Here is a 27,997-nt window from a genome sequence, read left to right on the forward strand (position 1 = left end):
CTGTTTTGTTAACTTTTATCTGTCATACTGCCAGAATGATCCAGGTATCTGCATCTCAAGTTGTTTTCTTTTTTTTTTTTTTTTTTGTCATCTAATCAGTGGCGACAAAGTGTCTTGGATAATAGCTTAGTGTTCAGGGTGGCTCTAGCCCAGCAAGACAGATAGGAATTCCCACTTACTCTGCTGTGTCGAGGTGAGGACTGTTGGAGTGTCAATAGCTCGGCTAATTTTTGTCACTAGTATAGGTAGTGCTTGAATGGAGCTATTTCAGTTCTGGAAAGATGTCATCTCTTTATCACAGAAAAAGGTGAAACCCTAGTGGCACTTTATAAGGGCAGTTCATGAGATCTCTAAAATCATCCCAGATGTGTGTGGGCCTATTTGTGCAGCTCCTTCATGCCCTATCTCATGGCTGGTCACATTTCTTACATGTGCCTGGATCTGTAGGCATGTCTGCAGCTATGTTTGCCTTACCAGTGTGAGCTGTGGCTAAAACCCCTTAAGTCAACAGAATCAAAGGGAAAATTGAGTGACGTGGTGCACACCCATTATCCATATAGGCCATCTCTTTAGTTTGTGGCTCTTTTGGTTCTTTTCGTTGTTACATTTGTTTCAAGTAATGCAGGAAGAGTACTTTTGAGTACAAACAAGACTCCAGCCCAGGTGTCCACCTGCCAGCAGAGCTCTGGTGTCGTGGCCGGTGCCATTTCTGTCCTTTCTGCAGGGACCTCCCAATAAACTCTTCTTTCATTCTAGCTGCATCTACATGGTGGCTGCATAAGCTAACAGCCTTACCCTTGTAAACAGTCTCATTTGGGTCAGTCAGTCAAAAACAGCAACGGCACAAACCAGATACAATTTGGCCGTTTTCCCAGTGGAATTTTTGTTTTTTGCGATAAACAAGACAAGTTTTAACAGTGATTGTGCTCAGGCACCATGTCGAATAATCCGTGTTCATTTTGTGATTGTGCAGACCAACCACCTACGAAGGCACAAGGCTATGGGGAGATGCTTTATAGTGTCAAAACCCTGTGAGAGAGTTAACTGAAAGAGATTTGTACTTACCCATTTTCCTTGGCAGTGCCTGCAGTCAGCTACAGTGTCTTAGCAGAGACATGCAACTCGTGTAACCACTTCTCTGAGCGTTTGCAGTTTTCTGACAGTACTGCTGACTGCCTCCTGATACTTTTTTCTTGGGGATCTGGCATTGTGCGAACAGATTGGTGTTTTTTTTTTTTTTGCTTTTATTTTGTACCCATACTATTAAAAAAACCTCACGGAGTTCAAATGCAAATTTCTGCAGGTTTATTCGAGTTTCTGGAGTTTGGAAGCCCGACTTTTGGACTCGATCTGACTTTTTAAGCTCATCAGCCCCTAGGATGACACGTGCTGCCAGCTGCACACGCTCCTTCATGGGGATTTGTGCCCGCAGTTCTGTTGGGGGCTCTGCAGATTTGTCCCCCCTTCTCAAAATGTTGGGGTGCTGCTCCCAGCGTGTTACAGTCACTGTGTGATACAGGGGGCAGAAAAGCTGAATTTCATTTCTGGGACCAAAAGCCAACTTTCTGTGTTCAGTTTCTCAGACTTGTCAGTATTCATTGGTTAACGTAACCACGTCCCATGAAAAGTACAGCTGCAGCAACTTTACCTATAGCTGTTACAAAAACAAAATGCCAGAGTTGAATGTGTCATCTACTGTAATTAAAAAGTACTCAAACAAGTCCTTGAAGGGTGGAACTAGAAGGTAAAGCTTTGATATTTTTCTTTGTTTGATCTGTACTAAGTATTAAAACTGGTGAGTCACTTGATGGTCTTATAGTAGGATAATAGATTAGGCTGCAAATTGTGAGGTACTTACTCAGAACATCGGCGCATTTATTGGATTACACCTTAGCTGACCTTCCCAAATTTACCAGAATAATGGCTGCAGATAGGAAAATAGAGTTACGACTTGTTTTCAGGGAAGATGTTTCTAGTTGTGCTTGTGCGGTTAAAGCATTATAATAATTTTATAAGTATACCTTGCCCTTGGGGGTACTCCTATTCTGGAATAAGAGAAATTTTATTGTTGGGTTTCTTTATTTTCTTTTATCTTTAAAATAGTTTTAAAGCAACATAAACTAAACTGTAAAATAGGCTTCTCATGCTGGAGTAGGAGTGCTGTCAGGATAATGGCAGGTGGTTTACTCAACAAACCCTACCTTCGCTGGCGTACGTTCACAGAGGAGCTGATCTCTTCTGATCCTCGGTACGACTTCAGGATTGCAGTGAGAAACAGTGCAATGGGAGGTGCCTCTGGACAAGAGGGATTTGTACCCTTCTCAGTAGGTTTGGGAAGTCCAAAATACTTTTCAGATTGAGGGAGGCTCCCATCATCCCCAGTCGTTTCTCCTTGGTCTTGAGGCCGTTGTTGAGAGCGTCCTCCGCAGCAGAGGCTCTCTAAGCATCAGTAATTTACTTCGTATTGGCCATCAGCCACACGTGGGTGAGAAGCAGCTTTTGGTCACCATCACCTCAGCCCCAAGCTGAGCCCATGACTTGTGAGAGTCTCACTGACTGAGTCACAGGAGCAGCCAAAATTGATTTAAATGCTGTTCTTTTATTCCTTTTGAAATCACATGCACCTAAACCAACAGAAAATTATAACTCTGGGTCATCTTTAGCTGCAACACAGCAGTGTCTAAGGATGCTTTCTGTCACGGGAGCTGGTAGGAGAGGCCATATTTCACAAAATCAGTTGGAATTAGGGTTTTAGAAAGGATCAAACAGCACCTGAGCTTGAGAGGTTTCTGTGTGATCTTCACCAGAGCTGCTGCTTCCAGTGTCGTGGGTGAATCAGAGGAGACTAGCCTGATCTCGAGATTGCTGTGTTTGCAATGGTGTGTTAGTAAATCAGCTAGCCATAGGTATTGTTTGAAGAACTGCAGATGCGTTATGACAAAATGTATTCATATTTTCCTCCTGTTTGGTAAAGTTCAGAAATATTAGTATGATGTATAAAGTACAGAGATCCTCTTGTGTAGCTGCGACGTGTTTTCTGTTTACATATCACACCTCTAAATTACAGTAACCCATTGGAAAGTTCAGAGGCAGAGAACCCGCTGTGCCTTTTAATAGTAAAAGGGGGTTGTATAGACAAGGCATTTAGGTGCCTGAGTTCCGTGGATGGGAGTAGGGGCAATTCCTAAACTGGGTGGAGATAGGGGATTTGGTGGATGCTGTGGTCATCTTACTCTTCTGTTAAAGGGTATTTTCCCCAACTTACAGGGATTTTTTAAACTGTTCTCTTGAAATCCTAGCATAGGAGATGAGAGCAGCAAGGCCTCAAGCAAAAGAGAAGAAAAAAAAAAAAAGCCAAATTTCACCCCATAAAATAAATGTTTGCATTTTTTTAAAAGAACAAGAAAACTTTGTGACTCTGGAGAGAAAGCTTCCAGCAGAGGCTCTGAAAATGAAATATTGGAAATAGCAGCATATGAAAGCTCAGGATTTTTTGTCCCTGCTGTGAATTATGTATTGAATGCTGATTGCTTTGTTTGGAATCAGACACCTACCTTCTGAAACTCTTGGGTTTTATCCTGAATTTCGTATAGATTGTCTGTTTGGCAAAATAGGACTTTGTGGGAGGTGTACCAGGTAATAAAATGTACCTGGTCCAATGGTAATTAGGCTTTTTTTAAAAAGCAAATACTGGGTGGCCAAAATTTATAGAGTATTCAAATAGAAAAAAAATTGCTTTGATGGTCACGATCAAATCTACTTGTGTACAGCACTCAGAGGCTGCTTGATCCAGAGGGGCCTGAGCTGGCACTTAGGAGACCTGTTTCGTTCCCAGCTACCACCACTGTAAAAATGACCACAAACGTAGCATTTCTGCTTTGCTTCCTCCCAGAATCTCTTCTGGCTGTGTAGCTTGGCAACTACCTCAACGTGATCTGCCTCCTACCCATGTGTATGGCATCTAGCAAAATGAAACCTTGGTCTGGGTTGAAGGCCTTTAGGTGATGCGGTTGTACAAATAATGAAAAAGAGAACTAAATCCTTCTTTTCATCCAACAGATGGGAAAATGAAGGCAGAGTTAGGTGAGGTATCTTAAAGATTCATGCCTGTATCTCTCTGCCTGTGTATCGTTGCCCCCAGTGCTAGATATCTGCCACTATCCAAAGCTGTCAGCCAAGGCAAGTAATATTTTGAAGGGAAAGAAGCTCATTCTCAGTGTGAGCTCCAGAATAATAAAAAAGTAAATAAAATTAAATTAAAAATCAGTGATACATTTTCATTAAGTTCCAAACATACTGGGAAATAATGTCTTCTAATGACTGGAATTTAAAAGGGATTTAAATGTTTGACAGCATTGGTTGTTATTCCATCACTTCTTTTGACAGCCAGTTGGGGATTACAAAAGCAGTGAAAAGGCAATGGATATATTTTCTTGCAGAGTGATGGAAGAGGATTGAACAGCTATAGGACTGGAAACCACAAAACAAGGCAAAACGCTCGGCACGGAAGACTCTTAGGAGCACTCTTTCATGTGCATTTCTAATTTTAGTGTCCCATTTATATCTGGGCCGAGAATGTGCAGCTAACGGTTCGGGTGTTTTATCTTTGTTTACGCGGAGCTGGATCTCCAGCCATGAATGAAGCTTCCCAGGCAGCAAAGAGCAGAGCATTCCCCAGCATCGGGAAAAAAAGCCCTATGATTGCTCTTGGTGTGGGCTGTGGGATTGGCATATGGGCACTGTAAATAACAGACTGCTAAAGCTCTCTTCAAAAACAGTCCATGCAAATTCCCTAGTCCAGACTCAGAGTCAGATTTCCTTGTTCCTGTTAGTTGACTGAGCCCGGATTGTTAAGGGTTTTGCCAGCACAGTCCATGGAATATTTGCTACTATTTCAGTTGTCAGGAATGTTCTTCTTTCTTTTAAGAATGAAAATTCAGGGGTTCAAGTAGATTAAGATTAATTTCACAGGTTCTGAATTAATTGCCCCCTCCTGTAGCATTTACGTGACAAAGAGTTCGTGGTTCCTGATTTACAGGGCTCAGTGGGATTTGGCTATTTTAGGTGTTCGGAAAGTTGCTGCGTCTTTTCAGTGTTATTTGGGCTGAAATTTTTGGCTAATCTGTTGTATTCAAAAGTCATCTTTGGGGTAAATAAAAGGGCCAGGCTGCTTTCTGCTAGTCTGAGCACATCTAATCTGTGGGCAGCTGCACCAAGGAGGCTTCTGGTTCCATCTGCACAGGGTGGTAATACGCAGTGAGGCCTTTCCAGTGGCACATTGCTCTGTATTTTTTCACTTGAGGTAGGTGCATTTTGTTTGTTGTGGGCTTTCTGATCTCTTTGGCTGTGGGATGGAAAGCCTCATTTGGAATAAGCCCATTTGAAGCATCCTCTGCCCATCCTAAAATGTCGATGACAGTTGAACTGCGTGTACCTTTTAGTAGGACCACGTGCCGTGCAAGGTTTTCCATGAAGGCTGTGAGTTGCCAGCGTTTCCCCACTGACTTGGAGGGCCCATGAGTGGACACAGAGGGACAAAAGTGTCTTGTAGAGGGGTGCCCGAGCTGGTGAGCTCATAGTGGTGTGGCATGGGTCCTGCAGGGCTCGTGCAGGCTGACCACGGGGGCTGTGTTCAGCAGGCTGTGACACTTCTGCAGTGGTGACAGGGACTGGGAATTGCACAGGCTGTTTTAACAACGGGGTCACCTCAGAGAGCTGCACTCCTGGCTGCAGCACGCCGGCTTTGTACTCTTTGTAAAACCCGTGTAGATTACAGAAGTAGAAAAGGAAGTGTCCCATCTGGAGCCATTTCAGTGGGTTCCTCCCAGCAGGCGAGAAGCAAAGCCTTTACATCCAGGAAACTCTCTTCCTCCCGCAGTTCCCGTCCCCAAAGGCGGTGACAATCCCGCCTCGCGTGGGTGGCGGTGGAGATGGTCCCAAGGTTAAAGCTTTCTAGGAGCGCTGCCGCAGGCGTGCTGGCTGCTAGCGGGGCACGTCTGTCACGCTGTCCCTGCCACGCCTGCGGGCAGAGGAGCGTGCACAAGGCAGGGATGTTCAGCCGCGTACGTGTGAGTTGAGAGGCGTAGCCAACAGATGAGCTCATGGATGTTTGGATTTGGCCTACGTGTACAAGCAGGGGAACCTTCCTGCGCTCATCAGCTCCAGCCGGCGCGTGCAGCGAGCTGACACTGTTCTGATTAGCAGATGCTTGAATCGGTTGCATCTGCTGGTATGTATTAAAGCATAATCCTTTTGATAAGAGCATGTCCATGAAGGTTTTTAAAGGAAATTTAAAAAGATCCAAGATTATCAGCTCATCACAGATGAACAGGATAAGAGTGACCTTTGCAGGGTATTATTTCTTTCTGTTGTGCTATCATCAGAGTGAAAATAAAACACCACTACTCCTGCTTTTCTTTTTTTCTGGATAACCAAGTTCACAGAAATCTTGGGAAGGTTTGTTTTTCCCTCTTTTTTTTTTTTTAATTTCTGCATCCATTTGGGTTTTCTGCCTACGTGCTTGGCTCCAGCACCTAGATGACGACTGGTGTTGGATATATTGGACTTTAAAATCTGTGCAGGCATCTCAAACTTGTGTGTGGATAAAGGCAAACATTTACTTTGGGATCAGTGATAAAAAAACAAATAGTACCTCATAATTTGGTCTTTTTTCCTTCTGCATTCGTGATTGTTTTGTTGTGAGTGGTTGAGAGCTGGGCTCTTGCTTTCTAGAGCTGTTCAAGGCCTTCTACCTATTGTTGTGTTTTGTTTTCTGTCTTTTTCCCCACAATGGGACCAGGCTGCTGTATACCATCAGCTCAGGAAGCCTGTCATCATTTCCCCATCCTCAGTGTTTGGCACTCGCAGTGGTTTGGCACTCATCTCAAAGGGACCCAGCGCACTTCACAAGCTGTCCACGTGTCCGGCCAGCAAAGTGCAGCCGCCGCTGGGGCAGAGACCTGCGCTTCGCCGGGCCGCTGGCTCTGCTCGCATCCTTACACAGGTCGATGCATCTGAGTGCTTCGGCGGCATTAGATTTACCACTGCGACAGCCCTGTGAAGTACAGAAGCATTGCTCTTTCCCAGGTGAGGGAGAGACTGAGGCACTGGGAGATGAGATGACTTGGTTTGTGCAGGGTCACCAGAGGAGCTGAGGGCAGACCGTGGGCTCCCCGCCACCATGTCACTGATTTATCCTCCTCTTGTAGCACGTGTGGATTGAGGGACAGAGAGTACATGGGGACATCTCCTCTCAAGAGACACAGAGAGGGGTCTCAGGTGAGGGGTGATACATCAGTGTCTCTCTCAGAGTGTGTGAACCGGGCAGAGGCAATAAAAACCCTTAGCTTTCTTCTGTTGGAGGGTGTTGCTTGATACACAGCTACAGTTTTGTGATCTTGCTGCCGTGTCTTGTGAGTAAATCCTGAAGGATTCAAACCCCCAGGCCCAGAAAGCTGTAGCCCCCTGGACCTATAGCATCACTGATGTCACCAGCACTTGAGGAGTGGGAAGTTGTTTTCCCCACCTGTGTAATTCTGAAGGAATTTTAAGAAGTTGCACTTAGTCCTGTGGCACAAATCAGTGATTTCTTTGCCCTCTGCAAAGTAATAGCTGGCACATTTGGAAATGAAAGCACATGGATTATTTCTTCCCACCATCAATGTCTGTCAATTGGCTCCTCCAGATGTACAAATTGAGTCCAGCATCTGCTTTCAAGGGTCTGAGGGAGGGGTACGTGCATGTAAAAATCAGTGGCTGGGGAGGAGGGAGCAGACCTGTGTCCCTCGGGGAGCTGCGGTGTGGAGCTGGTCATCCTCACCTCCCCATGGCCCATGGGCTGGCCCCAGGCACACGCAGGGAGCTCCAAGCTCCAAGCCCACTGCGTGTCAACCTGAACTTTTGCTCTTCCAATCTGTACTGTAACCAGGATCCCTGACCTGAAAGGCGGATTGTTTGGCTGATACACACAGATAAGTGCCAAGGCTAATTCTAGGAGAAGGGAAGCAGGAGGGGCGGTCAGGAGAGGTAAGGAAGGAGAACAGGAAGGGTCAGTCTGCTCAAGATGCAAGACACAAGTCCATAGGAAATGAGGCTTCCTTTGCTCTGCTCTTGATGGTTGCTGTTCCTTTTGTGTTGGCTGTTTCTCCTCTGCACACCCTAGGAACCAGCTGCGTTTCCCTCCCAGTCAGGGAAAGGAAATAGCTCAGAGCCAAGGGAACAGCACAGCAACTTAGAGAAACACCTGCATGGCAATGCATCACTTGGGACTTTGCTCCCACTGTGCCTGCGCTGGATGTCTGCCCCAGGCCATTCCCACCACAATGGGAGTGATGATTTTGTGCTTTGTGTGTTACGCCTGCAGCAAGGAGAGCGTTGCCTCAATAGTTGCCTTTCAGCTTAACTCTATCCAGAGACCACCAAAGGGCTGTCACTGATGCTGCTGATGTGAGTTCCTGTTGAGTTGTGCTCTTGAAAAGAGGAGGGCAACTAATTTCTGTGGTTGCAGTTTCTAAATACATTTGAAAGGTGAAGGCTTAAATATTCTAGGGAGCCCTAGCATTTATAGTATGGCCTTTACAAGTTTATCTTGGTTGCTTCCTGGTGCCAGTTTGCGTAAGCTGTTGCAGATTTCGCACATTTATCTTTGTAATGCCTTAAGGAAGGAGAGATTTGATTCTTCTTCTGTTCTACAAACGAAAAGCTGAAGCAGAGCTGATGCACAGAAATGCAGCTCATTGTAAAGGAGGGCTTTGGACATAGATCTGTGACGTTCTGGGGTAGTTCTGTCATTTGCTGGTCTGTCCTATCCATACAATGGTCTGTCCTACTGGCAAGAGAGGACCTCTCCCTGGAGCCCCTGCTGGCCAGCCCAAAGGCAGAGCAGAGCTGCTCCCAGCCTCCTTTCAGGTAGGGGAAAAAGAGGGCTGCCTGGAAGCAACCAGTGCCCTACAAAAAAAGTAAGAGCTGGCAATGCATTTTCTACATTAGACCCTGCTACCAGTGCATAAATAAACATGATACGTTTATGGCCTGAACATATCTCAGGATTGTTGCAAGATGTTCCTAGTTCAAAACCGTTAACCATTAGAGGAAGAGACAGATGTATCTGCGGATAGTTTAAGGGGCTGTGTCTATATTTTCTCTTATTGATCGCCTTTTGCCTTCCTGTCTGGAACCCTTTGAGAGATGACTGTGGTGCTGAGATGCACCGTCTCTGTACATTAAAGCTGCCTAGGCTAAGAAAAAAAAATACACAAAAAACACAACTGAAACCCAGCCCATATCTGAAAGCTATGAATTGATAGATTCTTCAGATAGCTCTTCAAATAACTGTAAATTACTCCAGGCTGTTAGAGTTTCATTGTAAGGAGGTTCCTTCCTTGAGTCAGACTTCTTTGCATCACAGTAAAATGCAATTAGATGACGTACATATTGTGGCTTGGAAGCACTTACCATTTTCTTAGCCTTATGTTGTCAACTTTTGCTCAATAACAGGCTTGTGGACTGTGTCACTGTGCCTGTGTTAGCATATATTATCACCATATGGTGCTTCAATAGTGAATAGGAGACATCTATGAGTATGTAAAAGGATGAAATGGAAAAAAATATTACAGCAAGATAAGCCTAACATGCTGCTTCACAGCTGACAGTGAGTACTCTAGCTGCCATTTCTATGGGAAATCAATAACGTGTTGCTCCAATGAGTATTACTGTCTTCTCCTGCAGATTTAAAAACAAAACAACAAAACACCAAGAAACAAACAGACAAAAAAAAAACACAGAAGCAGACCTGGCCAGAAAAAAATGAGATTTTGATGCAGGTGTTAGAAATATTTTTGCCAGTGTTTGCAATCTGAGACTGCCCGAGCAAAATAGTTTGTCTTAGCATGAATTCTTTGCACAGAAAGTAGTAGTTTCTTTTGGATAAGTACAGCAAGAACAAGGGCAGTTTGTGCAGTTTTTATGGCATTATACATGTAAAGACAGGTCGGATTGTTGCAGTCATCTTATCTGGTTGTTAGCATAGCCCAGGTCAGTGACCCTGCTATCTTGTCATAAATAGCACCGGTGTTTATCTTTGGGTTGATGTCAGACCGGGTATCTTGTCCCCTTTGGAATGATTTATAAGAAGTCGATGAGAGGCTGCTGCTGTCCCAAGGAGGGAGCCCTGAAGAACTGCCATCTTGCAGACCAGCAAGCACTCCAGTCTTCCTAGGGGCTCAAGCAATTTTGATTCCCGTTTCCAAAGCCATTAGGTTGTGATGCAAGAAGGATTCAGGAAAGATGGGAGGAACAGCTCTATGTCCACCTGTCAGAAAGGCAGGATACGCATGCACTTCCAAATCGCAATTATCAAGAGGGGAAGAGAAGGTGTTGGGGTTGATTACTGGGCTGGTTTGCAGAAAGACCAACTGCGTATTCCATGACATAGCTGTATAATTAACACTGCGGTCTTAAGAAGTGGTGGATAAGCCACTGTTTTTAAGCTGGGTTTCTTTGAGCAGAGGATATAGTACAAATGTTATGTTGAACTCTCTTTAATCTTTTTTCTGGAAACATTTTGACTCGAGTCCACATCGGAGGCTAACGTCCAAAGTGCAAGAAAGGGGGACCTGGCTGTGGAACAAGGTGGCCGTGAAGGTCACAGTGTTTTATGAGGCCCTGGTGACAGAGAGCTGCTACTGTGCTCGAGACAGCACTCTGCTTAGTATGAAAAGCTGCAGAGCTATCGCATGGAGGATGCAATCGTTTAGTGCTTCTTCAGGCTAAGTGTAGATCACTGTCAGGTCTTGGAGGTATCTGGAAGAATCAGTACCCCAAAGCAGGGCTGTATAACACAACAGCCATTTTTAGCTTTTTGGCAAGACTTGCGTTTGACAAGACTTGGCTTTGACACTGTTGAATAATGTGGTCATTTCTAAGTAACAGCAATAAAACTTTAGGGAACACCTGCTGTTTCTATATTGAACATATGTGTGCGTGCTCATGTAAAATCACAAATGCATGCAGGTCTAGAGAATACAATTCATATTTGGCATCTTTCCTACAAATTGTATTTCAGAACACTTTAAAGTCTTCCTGTAAATAAAGTAATTTCAGAATTGAGCTCATATTAATGAAGAAAAGGAGATGAAGTAAGATACAAAAGCAAAGGATGAAAAAGGGTTGCTTTGTTTCTTTTTTTCCTTTTTTTTAAAGGCAAAACAGGCATTTGGTGAGTTCAATCATTTGCTGAGTAGTGTACTCAGTGGTATCTCCAGAGGACATACGGACAGTCTCAGGAGACTGTCTGCATGGTGGGAACTGCACAGGGCCAAAACCGAAGTAATGGACCGATCACTTACAAAGTATAAATGGAAGGAACATCTGAGGATCCCTGGCTCTTTCGCTTATGAGCCAGTGCCGGATTATCCCCTATAATCAGTGCTTTCCCCAGTCCAGTTTCAAATAAATTAAATGTAAATATCTCGCTGCTTTCTTTGGGTGATTATTCCAGACTGAAACGCATGCAGCTGCTAAGAGCTATTTGACTCGAGTATTTCTTTGCTTAATTTAATCTCCTTGTTCGGAGTGACACTTCCTATATGTGTCCGTGCATGTGTGCCTGTGCCATGTGGATGCATTCACTTACCATACCTCATGTATACATACAGAGTAGAAGGCGGCTTAAATTCCCCAGTACAAAGCTGTAATAAAAGAACTGACAGGCTGGATCTGTAATACGCCTGACCTGACAATTAAGCAAACTTATTACCATGTCAGCCTGCCAGATGGATCATCTACTCGTGATGTAACGTGTATTGCTTCTGAATGTATTGGAGTGCAGTTTCCTATTTTATGTTTGTTGAGCTGAGAAAGGGAGAGGGAAGAGACAGTTTTATTTGAACTAAACCCACTCGTTTTGAGTGTGTTTAATGATAGCAATATGTGACAGATAAAATAAAATCCTAGGCCCTGGTCCATGTTTATTTTAATTTTAAGCAATGGGGAAGGATGGAAGAGATAAAATTGTAGACTAAAAATGTCTCGTGTTGTAAAACAGCAGCTTGAGCACCGAAAGGGCTTTTCTTGCTGTACTCTGCAGGACTCTTAGATAGGCAGCTTTACCAGGTGGGAATTTGGGGTTTTGTCCCTGAGAAAGGGACAGTTTGGACTGTTTGGCATCAGCTTTTCTAATTGTTTCCTCCAAGCTTACTGAAGATAGTAAGGCTATACTGAAAGAGAGGAGGCAAGAAATAGCCTGAAGCATCTGTCATTAACCTTGACTTCCTTTTAATGTAGTCCCACCCTGACCCTAAGGAGAAGGCGAGTTCTTCTCAGACCTTTGTTGTAGGTGTGTCGCTGAGACTCCCACATCTGTCACCTGCTTTTGTCTAACCTTGGCTGAGCCATCTTTTGTCTCAGGGCTGCATTCCTGCTTCTGTTAAAGAGGGATAAACCCGTGTCTTTGCCTGTCTGCTCACTGTCGGGTGTTCGGGTGAGCGTTCAGTAGCTGGTGCAGTGAAGATGCGTAGGTAATGTTGTACAGCTTGTGATCTGTCGTATTTGCATCTGGACCTTCCTGATCTTCTGTGACTGCATGGGTGGATCGGGATAAGTTTTCTTTCTCTCAAAGGCTTATGTCAAGCACAACCTTGAAAATTTGTGCAGCTAGTTCACTTTTCTATGTGGCTAAGCTGGCACTGCTGGCAGTAAAGCAGGTATCTATTTGTCTTTAAAATACTTACCAGGGTGCTGTTCTCCATTTTCAAGCTGTTCTCTGCCTGAAATTCCCTGTACATCCAAACAAGGTCCCTCACTCTGCTAATACACCTCTGAGGAGCTGTATGCTCATGTCTCAAGGGAACGTGAAGACGATCTTCTTGTTCTGTGAAGATGCTTGAACTGGCTTCCCAGGTGGGATGTTGTGCCCAACAGCAGGGAAGTATTCCTACAGAGAAGTGCATTACGGTATAAGGGAGCTTTATGCTCTCAACTGCCATCTCTTTTGAAGTTGCATTGTCTTGTGTGGATATACCAAGTCTGGTTCCATCACGTGCTGTTGGCTGGTCCTCCATTGACTGGACTTCTCATATGCAGAAGAGTCTAGTTTTCACTCTGTTGGAAGACTCTCTCATGGGGAATTTTTAATACCTAATTTTCCTGCCAAGTTTTCTTCAGCATTCAGCATCTGAAGTGATGGCTGTTGTGAGGAACCAGCTTCAGCTCCGGCTTAGCTCAATTGATAAAAGCATAAGTATTCTGCTTCCTGGACTCAGATGAATGCTTTTGTAATGTTGTAGGACCTTATAGTCTGCAACTGAGCTTGGAGGGAAGTCCTACCTTGAGTATAGTCAATTGAGTACCTTTTGTCTCAACCCCTGTCATTTTAATGTTGGTTTATTGCTGTTTTTTCTTTTTGTTTGTTTGTTTGGTTGGTTGGTTTGTTTTTTTCTCTTTCCAGAGACAGAAATACAAGTCTGGGTTCTGGGCTCTACAAAAACACCCTGCCTGGACCAAAGTTGGAATTTAAGCCTTGTCTTCCCAGTGTCTTTCTGTCAAGTGTCAGTGTATGTAGGCCTGAAATTAAGAACCTAAGATTCTCCATTCTGTCTCAGGTGAACGGTCACTCCAGCTCAGTGTCCTTCCTAGTAAATACTAAAGGAAGAAGACAAATGGGGCAAATTTATAGCAATATTGCCCCAGGATATTTCCCTTTATCCAACAACTTGCTCTTCGAAGAGAATAACTTTACTGTACTGGAAATGTCCTCCAGTAATACTCAGTTGGGCTTTTTTCCTCTGTCACGTCATCTAATTGTTTTATGAACTCAGGTAAATTTCTGGAATTTAATACATCCCATGGCAAAGGAGACTCAATCCCTTGTGTATGTTCTCCATTTGCCTCCCATTAGGGTTGTTCCATATTGCTTCTTTCAAGCACTGGAAGAGAGAGGACAATCGTTCCTCCTTTTTGTACCCCTCGTAGTTTTACCTGTCTCTTCTCAAGGCTCAAGAGTCCTGGTATGCTTAGTTGTTTCAGAGTAATTTGAAAAATTAAGTGCAGTATCCATATGTTTCTGATCAGGAATTGCTGTCCAAGTGCAAACTGAAGAATTTGAAGGCTGTAACAATGGAAGTGGCTGCTGGACCTGTATTATGTCCTTTGGTATCTGCTGTTAACTTACTGTGAAGCACTGGATTAACTGTGCATTTTGTTTGTTACAGGTAAAGCCTGTGAGTCCACTGTTTTACTTTCTTTTCAGAGTAACTTCCCTAGCGTCCTGTTGTTTTGTTTTTCAAATATGTTTGCAGTCATTGCAGAATTAAATTATTTGACTAGATTTTAACCTCATTGCCAAAGTTTTTGCATGATGGTTTCTGAAGATAGTATCTGCAGACAATGTGGTATTTCCAAATAGAAAGTGATAGGAGAGAGACCTGGTGACCATATGGCTCACTGGGAGAGGTCTGAAGTAGGCAGAGTACTTTGGAACCAAATGGGATCTGTTGTTTTCCCCTTCCTTCCAGATCTCTGACATGCCCCCTGTATTTTCAGTGAGATTTTGAGCTGTTCTAGCATTAAGTTTCCCATCTGTAAAACAGAGATGGTAATAATAACATTCCACCTGGCTGTCTGACTTCAGAAAGCATTTTCAGATCTTCAGCTGAAAATTCTTTCTGCAAGTACAAAATATCATGATTTTGCCAGCTTCTATAAAAACTGCCTCTTGCAGTGAAAAATCAGTATTTCAAATACTTTTATTTTCTATAAGGGAATTGAACATCAGACTCTTCCAAATGAGTTAGTTAATGTTTCACATTATAGATTGTGAGATGTTAATTTAATTTCAAGTTCTGTGTAGCGAAGAAAATGTTGGGTGTACTTTTGTGATTTATACTTTGATTTGATCAGTGTGTTAGTAGTCTGGAGGATCTTAACTTTCAGAAACATCTTAAGAGTTCAATACATTAGAGATGAATAAGATATGTGCATGAACACGTGTGCTTTTATTGCAAAAGCTAAATTAAAAGTGGAGCTCTTTTGGGCTGAAGTAGCTAGCACTTCTCAAGCTCTTTTTCTGTCTTCCAATACTCCTCTGCACAAGCTAGTGTGAATCTAATGTGTTCCGCATTATTTTGCAGCTTTAACATGGGGACCTGTAGAGATGGTGAAAGCTCTGTATAGAAGGTATTGTATAGTGAGGGAGGAAGCCCAACAAAGCTAATTATACAGACACTCCCACTCTATTACCCTTCAGAGAAATTGAGCCTAACATTCTGCTCTTAAGCTTGTTAAACTATTCTTTTTGGGTGCAAGGATCTTATTTAGGGAATGAAATAGCTACACTGTGTAATCAGAATGGGAATTGGAGCAGATCATTATATTTACTCATTTGATTAGCCATAAAATAGCTACTGAAGTCCCCATTTTAAATCTGCTTAGCAATTGTGCAGCAGGGCAAACTGGGTGTTTTAATTAGAAAAGAGAAAAGATTGCGGTATTTTCTTATAAGTAATAAATACATAAACACACGCACATTGTGATCCTGTTTATGTAAATAACCTTTTCCCTGTGGGTGTACTCGCCTCTTAATTGTTCAGGGTCTGTTCTGCTTCCAACTGCAAAGAAAAGGAGAATAAAAGGTTCTGCATGTCTGCTTGCGAACGTACAAAGTCTGGGACTTCAAATCCAGTAAAGAGGTTTAGATTAGCCATTTGGGATTAACTGCGGTAGGAGGAATAGGTAACCCCAGAAAATGACAGCAGAGAGAAATGGTGGGTCCCCGATCACTGGAGGGGATTTAGGTCAGGTTGTGCAAACATCTCTTAGGAGCAAGTCAGATAGGCTCAGCCCTAGCTGAAGAGAGAGAACTGGACTGCATGCTGTCCTCATGACCCTTTCAGCCTCTCTTCACAGTTTTGCAGGGAAGCTTGTGGCAAGATTTGCTGACGAAATTTAAGGCTGTACAAAATCACCAGTGGGTTTGGTGGCCTTTGACCTGTTCCCCTTACCCAAAGGGGCTGGGGCTGGGGTGCACTCAGGCAGGGGCAGCACCTGGCCTCCCCACGCACATCTGAGACCCACACATCCCCAAGGGGCTGCCTTGCAGCCACCGACAGCCCTGGTGGATGAGGATGCTGCCGAGGATGCCTTGCTTTCTCTCGAAGAATAATTCCTTGCCCTGCCACTGATCCACCCGTAAAGGCTTGGAAATGAGCCATTCCTGAAGGTTTCATTTTCTGGCTTCCTTTGCAATCCGAGGGACTCGAAAAGCACAGCAGATGTTCCAAAGACAGCAAGCTCTGTAGCTGCTGGTTTCTCTGATCAAAATGGTCACTGTCTTAATGGTTCTTAAGTATATAATATCCCTTTAGGAAACTAAATAGCAGCAAAAATATTTCAGCTTCTTATTTATTTTGAGCCAACATGAGAGAGTGAAATGAGCTTTGTTACAGAGAGGAGACCTGGGGTTTTTTGAAGGCATTAGAGTATATGTGGAGCAAAGACAGTTGGCAAGCGTGTGTTGTGCAGCTTACCTTTGTGGGTCACTGAAAGAGTCGTGGAATAATGAAAATAACAAAATCACTCTTCTGGTGTTGCCTGTGCATGACAAGGCCTTTGGGCAGCAGGAAAGGGCGTAGTAGGACTTCAGCTTCCCAGCTGTAAGCAGTGAAATAAGTATTTGACCCAGTGACTCTCTTTCACAGACAGATTCTCCTGTATCTCCTTCTTGGTCATTGATTTAACTGGTGCCCAGGGTTAGGACCCACTTGGAAATGCCAGAGCTCCTGCTGTGTTGAGAAGTCATCTCCAGAGAGGCTCAGAGCAACCCCTCCCAGACGTGCTGTGGTGTCCTAAAAGAAGAAAAGAAATGCCAGCACTGGCTGTTCTGCATCTGTGAAATTAAGATACCGGTGCCTGGGCTGTTACCCTGGCATCGTTCCACAGTACGAAATTGTATAAGCAAGACAAGGAGCAGGGAAAAAACAAACAAACAAACAAAACCACCACCATTGTTAGGCCTAGCATACCTAATATAACCTTATGGCCAAGAGAACAAGCCCCTAACTATAAAGAGGTTAGAAACATACCGTAAATTTTAATGAACACCTCATTCTCTTTTTAATGTGGCTGGGACACCTGCAGCTGGATGGGGCTGTTGTGCACTGCACTGCATCGCTGTAACCACCCCAGGGCCCACCTGGCTGGCAGGAGGAGCGAGGTGTAAGGGGAAAAAGGAGGCTGCTGCTTGGATTTTTGCTTGATTATGGTGGCAAAGATATTTAAGTGCTTTCTCTGAAGTGTTGAACACCTGTAGTTCCCATTGAAATTAATGGAAACACTCAACATCATTGCCAGTTCCTCCCTTTTTCTTAGAAATGTCTGTTGTTTTGTGCTGTAATTTTCAGACTTCCTAAAAACCATAACCTAAAAAAACTCCCAGACACAGAAGTTCCGGCGTCTCTGCTAGAAATTAATCACATGCTTGAAATTTAAGTGTGCTCCTAAGTGCTCTCCTGGGCGTACCCATGCATGTAAATGTGGAGCTGCTGCCCATCCCTCTCTCAGTCCGACGTGGCTCGGTGCCTCCAGAGAGATCAGTACTCCACGTGTGTGCTCCTGTGCTTGCCTGCGTCCTCAGCCTCCAAGCCCATCCGTCAGTCTTTGCTCAGATCCTTTCTGTGCCATGGGAGGAGGGAGCCCCAGCCCAGTCTGACCAGCACGGTATATGCAGAATAACTGGTCAAGAGACCGTCTTGGAGGAGTGTTTCTAACGTTACATCCCTTTGGTACGTTCCTTTCCGAAGTGACCAGCTGCTTTACACCCTGCAGTTTTGTGCTTAGAGCATGTCTGTGCATTGGGGTTTTCGGTTTGAGCCCCTGGCTTTATGCTGACATAGTCAGCCAGAGGCAAAGTCGTGACCTCCCTTTTTTGTCCTTCACCCCTTCGTAAAATGAAGTACTATTGCCCCAGGTATAAGGGGTGCAACAACCAGCATCCAACTTAGCTACGTGCAGCTCGGTGATCTAAAACACCATGTGAGGAGAGTTTCAAATGTCTAGTATTTGTACCCCCAGCTCAGAGCCCTGCTCCACATTGAAACAACCTCCACGCTTTCCTGAGGCTTTGCCGTCAGCCCTAGGAACGCATGGTATATGCTGACATGACCGTATACTCCTCTTGATTTCATCTCTGTTATTGATTAAACTCACAGACACATCAACCTGTCTGAAGCGATAAAGGCACCCCGGGATGCCGCGCTTCTGGACCCCCCTCTGCCCCCCCAGGCGCACGCAGGGAGCGCTGTGAAGCGTCAAGCCTGCCGTTGTGTCACTGAAAGGTTACAATCCCTCGAGCTGTCACGGTGACTTTTAAGTTTAAGCAAAGGTGACGGTTTCCTTTTCACGTCAACAGTGGCACACCGTTTTTAGGGCTGTGGGTTTACAGCCCTGCCGTCTGCTTTTTGCTTCGAGGGTTTGTGCCCCCCGGCCACCTCTCCTGGGGTTGTTCCCAGCTCCCGGCCTGGCGCCTGGTGAGAGGTGGTCCTTCAGCCAGACTCATTTTTCCAGCCTGGAGTTTAACTTTTCATACTAATTTGGTGTCATTTGCATAGGATTCTCTCCCTTCCAGGGAAAAGTGTGCTCCTGTAATCTGATCTAAAAGGGCTCCTAAAGGAACCGTTTAACTATTTCTCTAGAAGCATGTAATAAATTTCCCGGGAGGACTGGTGCTCTTCTGCTTAGTGGAGGAGTGAGAAAGTATTTAGCGAGATTTCCCAAGAGATGAGCCTGAATGTTTCTATTCTATAGACAAATCTGCTATTATTGCTCATTGCAGGGACATGCAACAGTGCACGGAGGCTGCTTTGGCTTTGCTGGCGTTCTGTCGCTTCAGAAAGGGTTTCCTCTTCTGGAAGAGCTGGTCCCACTAACCCTTGTTTTGGTCCCAAGCCCTTGGGTACCTCTGCTCTTTGAAAAAGGGCTGGGTAGGCCTGGTGAGACCATCTCCTGTGGGTGGAATGGGCTTCCCTCACACGATCCCACCAACTGCACACACCCAGCTCTGACACAGAGCTAATAGGGCACAGGATTGGGAAAAAAGGGGATGTGTTTTTATTCGTGTCTGGAAAATAGTTTCCATTATTGGTGGTCTTAAGGCCGGTTCTGGGAGTGGGTCTTGGGATGCTGCCTCCTGTCCACTGCTTGCTGACACTGAAATGCAGCAGTTCTCAGGTCCTTCTCATAACGGGAATTGGCGAGATGAGCTTTTCCAGAAGAAATCTGCAAAATGAAGGCAAGGCCAAAGCCATTTCTGTACATGCCCAGTTATAAACCTTGGGAAAACTCTGGATTTCTTTCCATAGGCTGCATTTGGGGATTTACAAAGCATCAAGATTGATATATGTGTTTATTTGACAGGCAGCTAAAAATTCATTGCAATCCTGGTGAATCCATCGAAAGTTATCGGTCTCGTGTTAATGCCTTAGGATCCTGCCTAGACTGGAGCAATACCCAGCAGGAGCCCGATGAGCTGAGGTTGTCGGGTGCATTTCTGTCCTGCTCTTGATGCATCTGCAGTGTTTGGTGCTTTCAGATGAGGCATTAGTAGGGCAGCTGCCGTCAGGGCAGGTGAAATGCCTGAGCGCTGGGCACTTAGATGCTGCTGTTGGAGCTCAGAGTTGCTGAGATTCTGGGCAAGAAGAAAAGAGAATCAAATCTTGAAAGCTATGGGAAATGTGCTCCTTGGCAGGTGAGTAAGAAAACATGTGGCTTTCAGCATCCACGGGGAGCTTTGGGCTCATTTGGGTGAAGAGCTCGCGCAGCCATTTTAGGACAGTGGCACCGTTGCCTTTCAGCCCACTGAGGCTTCACGGGGGACATCCCTTCCCAGGCTAAGCCGGGAGGTGCTGGCTGTGCAGAAAAGCCCAAGAGCCCCGTCCAGCCCTCCCCACGAAGGACAACTCCCCTCCGCAGCTGCGGTTGGGGGCACTGCAGCTGGGTTTGTCCTCGGCCTTCTGCCCGCCCGCACTCGTGTGACCTCCAGCCTCGGCCGAGCAGGACACGGTGCGGGCACATCCCCCTCCTGGCAGTGACGAAACTCGCCTCTGCGCTCAGCTCTTGGCCTGAGCGCTTAATTGGGATAATTAATGCTGCATGGGGGCGAGCAACTATTTCTCTGAAGTCCTTTGCAGGCTCTTTGGAGTCTGCCGTGCGGCATTTCTGTCTCTGCGTGTCCCTCTCCCATTCAGGGCTTGTGGAATGACTAAGTAGTGCTGACGGCATTAGTTGTTGGCCTGTATTAATTATTTCCGCGGGTTCTATTTACTTGCGTGTTCCCTATGGGAATGCTGTGCATACAGATCACAGCGGCACTTAATTTTATTGCAGTAAGCGGCTGAGGTTGAGGAAGGGTGGGGGGGAAGAGGAGAGAAAGGGTCGTGCATGCGTCAGCCCTGTCAGGCTTTTCCTTCTGTTTCATTTGTGCTGAGGTTTTTATTATCATTAAGCCGATTGTATCCGTGGCACAAAGGGCTGAGTTACCTCGGTAACCACACTAGCTGGGATGGTAATCCATTTATAGCATCACTGCTCAGGTCTGATTAAATTAGCATGCTGATGACGTAAATGCTTGGCTGGGTGATGCTGACGAGGCTGCTCCTAATAGGAACTCTCGCCCTTACATTTATTCTCATTTATTTCATGAGACCCCTGCAGGAAATGTACAGAAATAAGGCTACAGATGATTGACTCTTGTTTTCAGAACAACTTGTGCTGCTAGCAACAGACAGCGATTTATATGAATGCAGACGGCAGCCTGCACATTGCGCCTTGTTGCCTCCCGCTGCAGAATTCCCCACGCAGCCCCGCCGAGGCAGAGCCCCCGTCTCGAGCCGTGCTTGCCATCTGCCACAGCAGCACCGGGAGCAGCTCCCCTGTCTGATGGTTTATTTCCAGACATCGCCGAGAAAGAAATAAAAAAAAAAGGGTAATAATAAAAGGAAAGGAACACCCTGGTTCTTTACTCCCTCTTGTGAGTTTCCTGCAAACACAGACATCCTTTTACTCATTTGAAACAAGCCAGTTATTTATGTCTGAATTTTCATCGTTGAACAATAATGTTCAGTGCTAGCATTTAATACCATGTGGATCAAATGCTTTCAGCATCTTCTGACCAGCCCCTTGAGGGAAAACACTGACAACTGTATGATCACATAGCTGCGCCTGTTGTTTGATGAAGTGGTGAGAACAAGAGGACTGAGAGTTGCTGAAACTCCTGGTTTCCCTTCCCAGCCCTGCCTCTGATTTACTAGATAAGCAGTATTTGGGGCAGGCTGCTTCCTAGCAGGGCATTTGGGGCTCCCAGTACTTCAGTTTTTTAACTAAAAAAAGAGAATTTAAAGTATGCTTTTTTTTTTTTTTTTCATTTTTTCTTTTTCCTCTTTGCAAGAGGCATGGGAGTGATTAAGTGCCTTTAAGTTCCAAAAGCGGTTGGAGATCCTCAGGTGGAAGTTGTGAGGTTCTGACCAATTTACCATTTTAATTGTCAGGTTTGATTTACCCCGTCAGCATAGAAGGATTTAAAAGGAATTTTTGAACAAAAGCTGTTTGGGGATGGAGGACTAAAAATGCAATAAACTTTAAGTAGCAATAAATAGTTTGGCATTTGCCCTGGAGTGTAAGCAGATGTGGCTGCGCAGAAACCACTGGAGCTACACCTGCTTTGAGTCGGATTTGGGCTTGGAAATCTGTCATTCATGAAATAAAACGCACGGTTTCGAGACACAGATGCCAGCGGGCCAGTGCTGGGTTTTTGGGGCCTGCAAATTCCCATCTAGAACTTACAGGGCTTATCCTTTGAGACACAGCTGCTGGGGGAAAAGGTGGATTGGGTTGGGGTGGCGTTGAGGTGCTCAGGACCCCACTCCCCACGCCTCTCCCAGCCCTGGTCTCTGTCTATGGGAAGCATTCAGCGCCTGGGGGACCCTGCCCCAGATTTCCAGGAACCCCAATGTATAGAAGAGGGGCTTTATTAATGAACGTCTGCCGAAGGGTTAGGTTCTGCCTCTGGCTCAGCCCCAAGCATCCCTCCGACGAGATGCCCCGCACCGGTGGCCCACAGTGCTATTGCATGAGCTGGCTGCGTGTGTGTGTACCGTGTACAGGACATTCATCCTCACAGCACAGAGATTTGGGGCCTAACGGGGTTGCTGCCTTGCAGGAGCCTTACCCTGGGGCTTTCCTGTAAATTAAAACTTTAATGGCTAATGCCATTAATTTCCAGTTTCCAGAATAAAATATTTAAGAGCCATCAGCAGCACAATGGCCTGATGGCAGCACTCCTTGGTGTGGCTCTCCCGGATGGGGCTTCCTCTGAAGGTGACAGGCATGAACGCTCTTTTTGGTGCTTTATTTAATAATTTAACTAATTGTATGACTTTCAGGTCCTGGCGGAGGGAGCTGCCTCCAAGGGACGTGGGCTCTTGGTGCCCTGCTCATCACGAGGTGGTCGAAGCTCATAGCAGAAATGTGCATCGCTGGGCAAGGGGGACTCCAGGCTGTATGGGGGTTTGGGAAGTCCCCCTTTTATTAAGTATATCTGCTTAATAAACAATCAACCCTCTTGATCAGCACCCTGCGTGCTGGGGCTGAGGGAGCGTGTGGGGAGGAGGTGGCTGTCCCTGTTCCAGCAGCATTTGCAGACTGGCTGCCGGTGTTACTGCGTCCAGATCGTGGCTGCTTGTTTCAGAGACACCATCAGAGCCTAGCTGAAGTCGTCTTCTTTATGAAGATTGGTCCAAAATAAGAGTTACACGTTGGTCTGAAGGGTCTGCCACTGCCTTGGTGTGCTGCAGGAGAAATAACTGGGCTCCTGACGAGCTCCTCGCACAACTCAGACGACGACCACAGGGCAGGAGGGAAAGTCCCACTGAAATTCCCCTCCCTTCCCCACAGGTTTCTGTGATTTTTGGCATGAGTGCATTGCCTTAGAGTGCCTGGAAATTTTCATTATAGGTGAGCAAAATTTCAACTCATTTGTCTACCAAATTAGAGCGAGGCAGGGGATGAACAGTAATAAAATTCCTCTTTGTTGAAACAGACCCATTATTGCTCATTTGGAGAAAAAGAAAAGCCTCTCGTGTTTGCATGTGTTTTGATTTTGATGCTGTTCGAGCCTGGTCCCTTTCCTCTCTGAAGTTGGGATATTTGTACTTGATTCCAGTGACTCCCGTGGGAGGGGAATCTGTTGGCAGAATTTGGTTTAACACCATGGGGGTTTCTGTTTATTTGGCGGGGAGGAGGGGGGGGATAACAAGACTTGTTTTTTTAACCATTTTAATTGTTGTTCTAAAGGAAAATTCACTGCGTATTATCTCACATACTTTTATCTGGTGCTGAGTCATGGAAGTGAGAGAATGTGTAGGCGTCTTAGCATAAGAGAGAGTAATTCTGTCATTTACATTTACAGACAGTTATGCTTTCCAGAAAACTTTTTTTTTTGTGGGTTGCAAAAGTGATTAATCTGCTGCTGAAACTGTCAAAAGAGGTTTTCTGTTTAAGAATTTTTTGAAAGAGAGAAAAATCTGTTTCTACTTATAGGAAATAATAAGGTAGAAATTGAAATAAAAAATCATACTGAAAGAGCAGACAAGAAAATGTACCCTTTCCTAATGATATTTTTCCTTTTTTCTTTTTATGTATCTATCTGTGTATCACCCTATATATCTGTCTGTCTCATGGAAAAGTCGTGTGGACTGTGATAGATATGAAACTAAATATAGAACAACGATGGCTGAGTTCAGCATTATCAATTCCATCTGTTAAAAGTATCATGGGATCAGTTTAAAATCATTTATATTTTCTCTTAAAAAACAAAACAAAAAAACAACAACCCACAACTAATTTCAGTTTCTTCTTAGTTTTCCATCTGTTTTTTTTTGAGTTCTTATCATGCTTTAAACTTTTTCTGCAATCTTGAAAGCTACTTTTTTAATTTAACAAAGTCCAAAATCCTCAATTAAATTTTTCTCTTCTGTATTAGTAGTAGGAACTACTTTTTTTCTTCTCCTCCATCCTTCTTTTTTTTTCTTTTTTTTTTTTCTTTCCTTTTTCCTTTTCCATCTTTTCCATTTTCAGAAGAACTGCTGGTAGGCTTTTCTTTTATTATTAAGGAAAGAATTAGTTACAGCTGAGGGAACACCTTTTTTCCTTGTGATCTATCCTCAGTGGTGAAAATTGTAGTTCTGTTGGAAGGTTATGGAGCCTTTACCGGTTCCTACCAAATTGGTATAAGCCGTTGAAATCAACACAATGATCTTCTGTGACTAATTGTTGTTGTTGTTGTTGTTGTACCCGTTCTTAAGGACAAACAGGACAACATGAAATATTTGGCCTGGAAATTTAAGGTTTTTTCTAACAAACTACAAAGTGGTGTTTTGAAATGATCTTCCAGCAGTGGGGGAGAGGGTACAAAAACTTGAGCAATTTTCAGGATAGTTTGTTCCTTTATGCAGAGTATGATGCAGCACAGAGGGGGACAGAGACAAGTCTGTAAAGACTAGCAAACTGTGCACAAAAAAAAAATATATATATATATAAAATAATGTCTGGTAAATTCTACTGGGCCCTGTGTGCGTGAGACACATGTGAAATCTCTTGTGAAGATGCTCACATGCTGGAGCCCTGCTTTGCCTCCATGTTAAAGCAGACTTAATGGGTGAAGCCTCATCAGACAGAGACTGGTCAGAGATGGCTCCACGTGCACGCTGGAGAGTTTGGAGGTAGGGACATGTGGCTGGGGCTTAGCTGCTGGCAGGCTGCCCCAGCCCAGTAAAAGCCTTTGTTTTGGGTGTCCAGAGTAGCTGATACTCTGTGGTTAGTTAGAGCAAGGTAGCTAAAGCCAAGCAGGATGCTGTGCTGCGAGCTGCAGTTGTCACACGTAGCCTTGGGCAGAGGGAAGGAGTCTAACCATCACGTCACCTTCCACCAAAAAGGGCCTCAGGGCAGAGGGGATGTCCTCACCGTGTCCCACCTAGCTGAAGCCCTCGCTTGCTCTGGTGAAAGTGCTCGGGTTTGGCCTCTCCCTTGTCCCTGCTCTGTTAGAGTCTGCTCCCCCCGCCCCCCTTTATTACAGCTTACCCTTCCCAACCGTAACAGTTTCAGCTGTGATCCTTTGGCCTTCAGCAGAAAATGCTTTGAGCTGTGTAAGTAGGATATTGATTTTTACATCACGTGCCCCATGAGGCTTTGAAAATCACATTTTTCCCCTTTAGCATGGCTTATATCTAGTTTTTAGGAAAAGACGAGCTTTACGCCCCGTGAGATTTCCTGGTCGGGGTGAACGAGCTCTGCGTTTAGGTCTTTTCACTGGAAAGCCACACGCTGCAGCTGGACTTCTAAATTAAAGGGGGGAGGGAATTAACCTGGCTTAACTTAAGTTTTGACAATTCCGTTGAGAGGCCAGTGACTCATTCAGAGAATTCAGAGAGTCCACAAGGGCTAGAATGATGCTTCTGAAAGCTTATAGAGTGTCATGGCTTTGTGTTTTAACAATTGGGTCCTGCAGTGAATTCTTGTGGGTTGTTATGGAAAAGAGATTTATTGATGACTTGTGATGCCAGGACGCTTGCTCCGTGCATAGTTTATTTTTTCTTAAAATACAAATATGTCATGAACCGCAAAAAAGAAGCAACGCGAGCTAGAAGTGATGTTCATCTTGCTGTAAATTCAGACCCAGACCTGAGTTCTCCCCACTCCCCTCGAGTTCAGGTCTGGAGCTTCGTTTGCCCTGTGACAAACAAGAACTAAAGCCACAAAACTCCACTTTGGATCCAAAATTCCTTGCAGTTTTTGGGCGTCCACTGCTGAATTTTGGATAGCATTGAGCCCTTGTTAGAACATTGTTGAAGCCAAGCTGCTCAGAAGGACTAAATTAATACTCCCTAGTCCCAAAGTTTTTAGCATTTAGCACTCCTGCCCCAGGGCTAAAAAGTCACTGTTTCAAATTCTGAAGTTAAAAATGTCAAAATAGGTTAGGCTATAAATCCCAGGAGCCATCAGTATACATTTATACATCCACCACGAGGGAAGAAGAGAGGAGAGCGGGAGGATACGTGTGCTTGTTTTGAATTAGGCAGCTGGTTTCCAATTCCCGGTAGCGAAGCGTGCCGCGGGTCGGCTCGCCAGGCCGCGGCTCGCAGGGGCTGCAGCCGGAGGCCGGCCCAGGCCTCTGCTTGGCCTGTGCTCAGCCTAGGTTAGAAATCTCATTTGCTTTCATTCAGGTATGACTTGCCAAGATCTCCTTACATGTTCATTTTTAAGATTTGTTAAGTTTGCATAGAAACCCCCGATGTGCTCCCGGTGTGGAGAAAAACCCTCTAAATTCATTGGCAGTAGCAGGCCGAATCCTGATCGGCCACAGCCAGCATTGAAGTAAATCTCCTGGAGTCAACAGACTTGCTTAAGCTGGCACCAGTGTTACTGAGATCAGAATCTGGCTTCTTATAATGCACTTTTTTAAAAATGTAACTTGGGCAGAACGAGGTTTTAAAGAATATTCTGGTTCTCCGCTGTGTCTGCGATAACCTTAACCCGATCAGCAGCCATGGAGCAAATGTTTCGAGATGTTATTTTGATCCAAGAACAGAGTAAGTGAGGAAAATTATAAATCATAACTTAACAGGGCTCATTAGATCATCACTGATGAAGTTTAACGACTTTTTTTTTTTTTTTTTTTTTTCCTAAAACTGCTGAGCTGAGAGGAGCGTGGCATACAAGAAAGCCTGGTATTAAACTAGTATGTGGCATTAAGTTGCTTCAAAAAATAGTTGTCGTTTTTGGAAGAAGTATATAACCTATTCAGCAATACGAGTTGTTGAAAAACACAGCTCTTGCGTTCTGCTTAAGAATGAAGAAGAGATTTTTTTTGTTCCTTTTTGTGTGTGTGTGTTTTTATATTAAAAATTACAATGGCTATTTGTGACTTTGTTTCCTCCAGGCATATTAGGAAAAACGGATTGATTTATAATGCCATTTGCAACAGAACCAAGCCTGCAGAGGCAATGGATTTGACACTGCTGTACATGGGCTTTTTAGAGTAATATTGTTTTGATATTAAGTATGGAAAATGCCAGTCCTAAATTTTTATTCTAAATTTTTATCAACATGTTTTTTAAGTAAGTACTTTATTATCCATATGTTTAATGTAATTTTATGTTTTCTATGGAAAGAGGAAAATAGTGGGGAAGCTGATTATTCTGAGTTAGCACCTTAATTTCTAAATATTCTCTCCAACTTTCTATATTGCTTTTTACTTGAGTATTGCTGTGTTACAGACGGTATTTTTCTGTGCTACAAATTAATACTCTCACTTTCCTGGCTTGTTACAGTATTGCCCTGGTGTTTTGAATAGACTTGTTGTAGTGGGTAAATTCCATGCATCTTGGTGTATGTATTTATATACATACAGAATAATCTTAAGAGCTACAGAGGGTGAAAGAAAATCTTTCCAATCGTATATATTTCTCAGCATCGTAATTTGGAGTCTGTGATATTGTGAAAAGACGGAGGTATTTCGGGCAGTGGTGATAACCCAAGCAGACGGATAAATGAGGGAACGTTCCACTCCACTTCCCAGAAGGAGCCATCTGGGAAAACAGTTAAAGCTGACCTGTTGTTGGAGCTCGTCAGCATTTTGGAAAGGTGTACATTGGACCTAACAGGAAAAATAACCGCTCTGTCGTATCTGCTTGCCTTTTATGGTGTTGTGTTTTCTTTTTGTTTGTTTTTTGGTTTTTGTTTTTCTTGAAGCGTTATTTTTTTGGTGAGGCTGTATGGTTTTTCTCTGCTGCTAACCACTCAAGTTACTAACTTGAATCATTTTTGTATCCCACTAAAAATATTGGCGGATGATGGTGGGTTCTGGACCTCAAATGAACCATAAGAAAGCAGATGTTGTACGAACACGGAATTGTTCAGTGATGCTTCTGCTCTTCTGTACTACTATTCGCGCAGG

General features: G+C 44.4%; 1 protein-coding gene and 1 long non-coding RNA gene across 11 annotated transcripts in view; one reads left to right on the forward strand and one right to left on the reverse strand.

The window, feature by feature from the left end:
* The window catches only part of LPP (LIM domain containing preferred translocation partner in lipoma), a 387,571-nt gene that overhangs the window by 218,301 nt on the left and 141,273 nt on the right, over positions 1-27,997 (forward strand). The gene's annotated exons all lie outside the window — the stretch shown is intronic.
* Positions 14-27,997, reverse strand: part of LOC308199593 — a 36,924-nt gene continuing 8,940 nt past the window's right edge. Inside the window, exon 2 of the long non-coding RNA XR_013954727.1 lies at positions 14-27,997. This is a non-coding gene — a long non-coding RNA (uncharacterized lncRNA).

The sequence above is a fragment of the Anser brachyrhynchus genome (genome assembly GCF_964034855.1).
Source record: "Anser brachyrhynchus genome assembly, chromosome: 9".
Lineage (NCBI taxonomy): Eukaryota > Metazoa > Chordata > Aves > Anseriformes > Anatidae > Anser > Anser brachyrhynchus.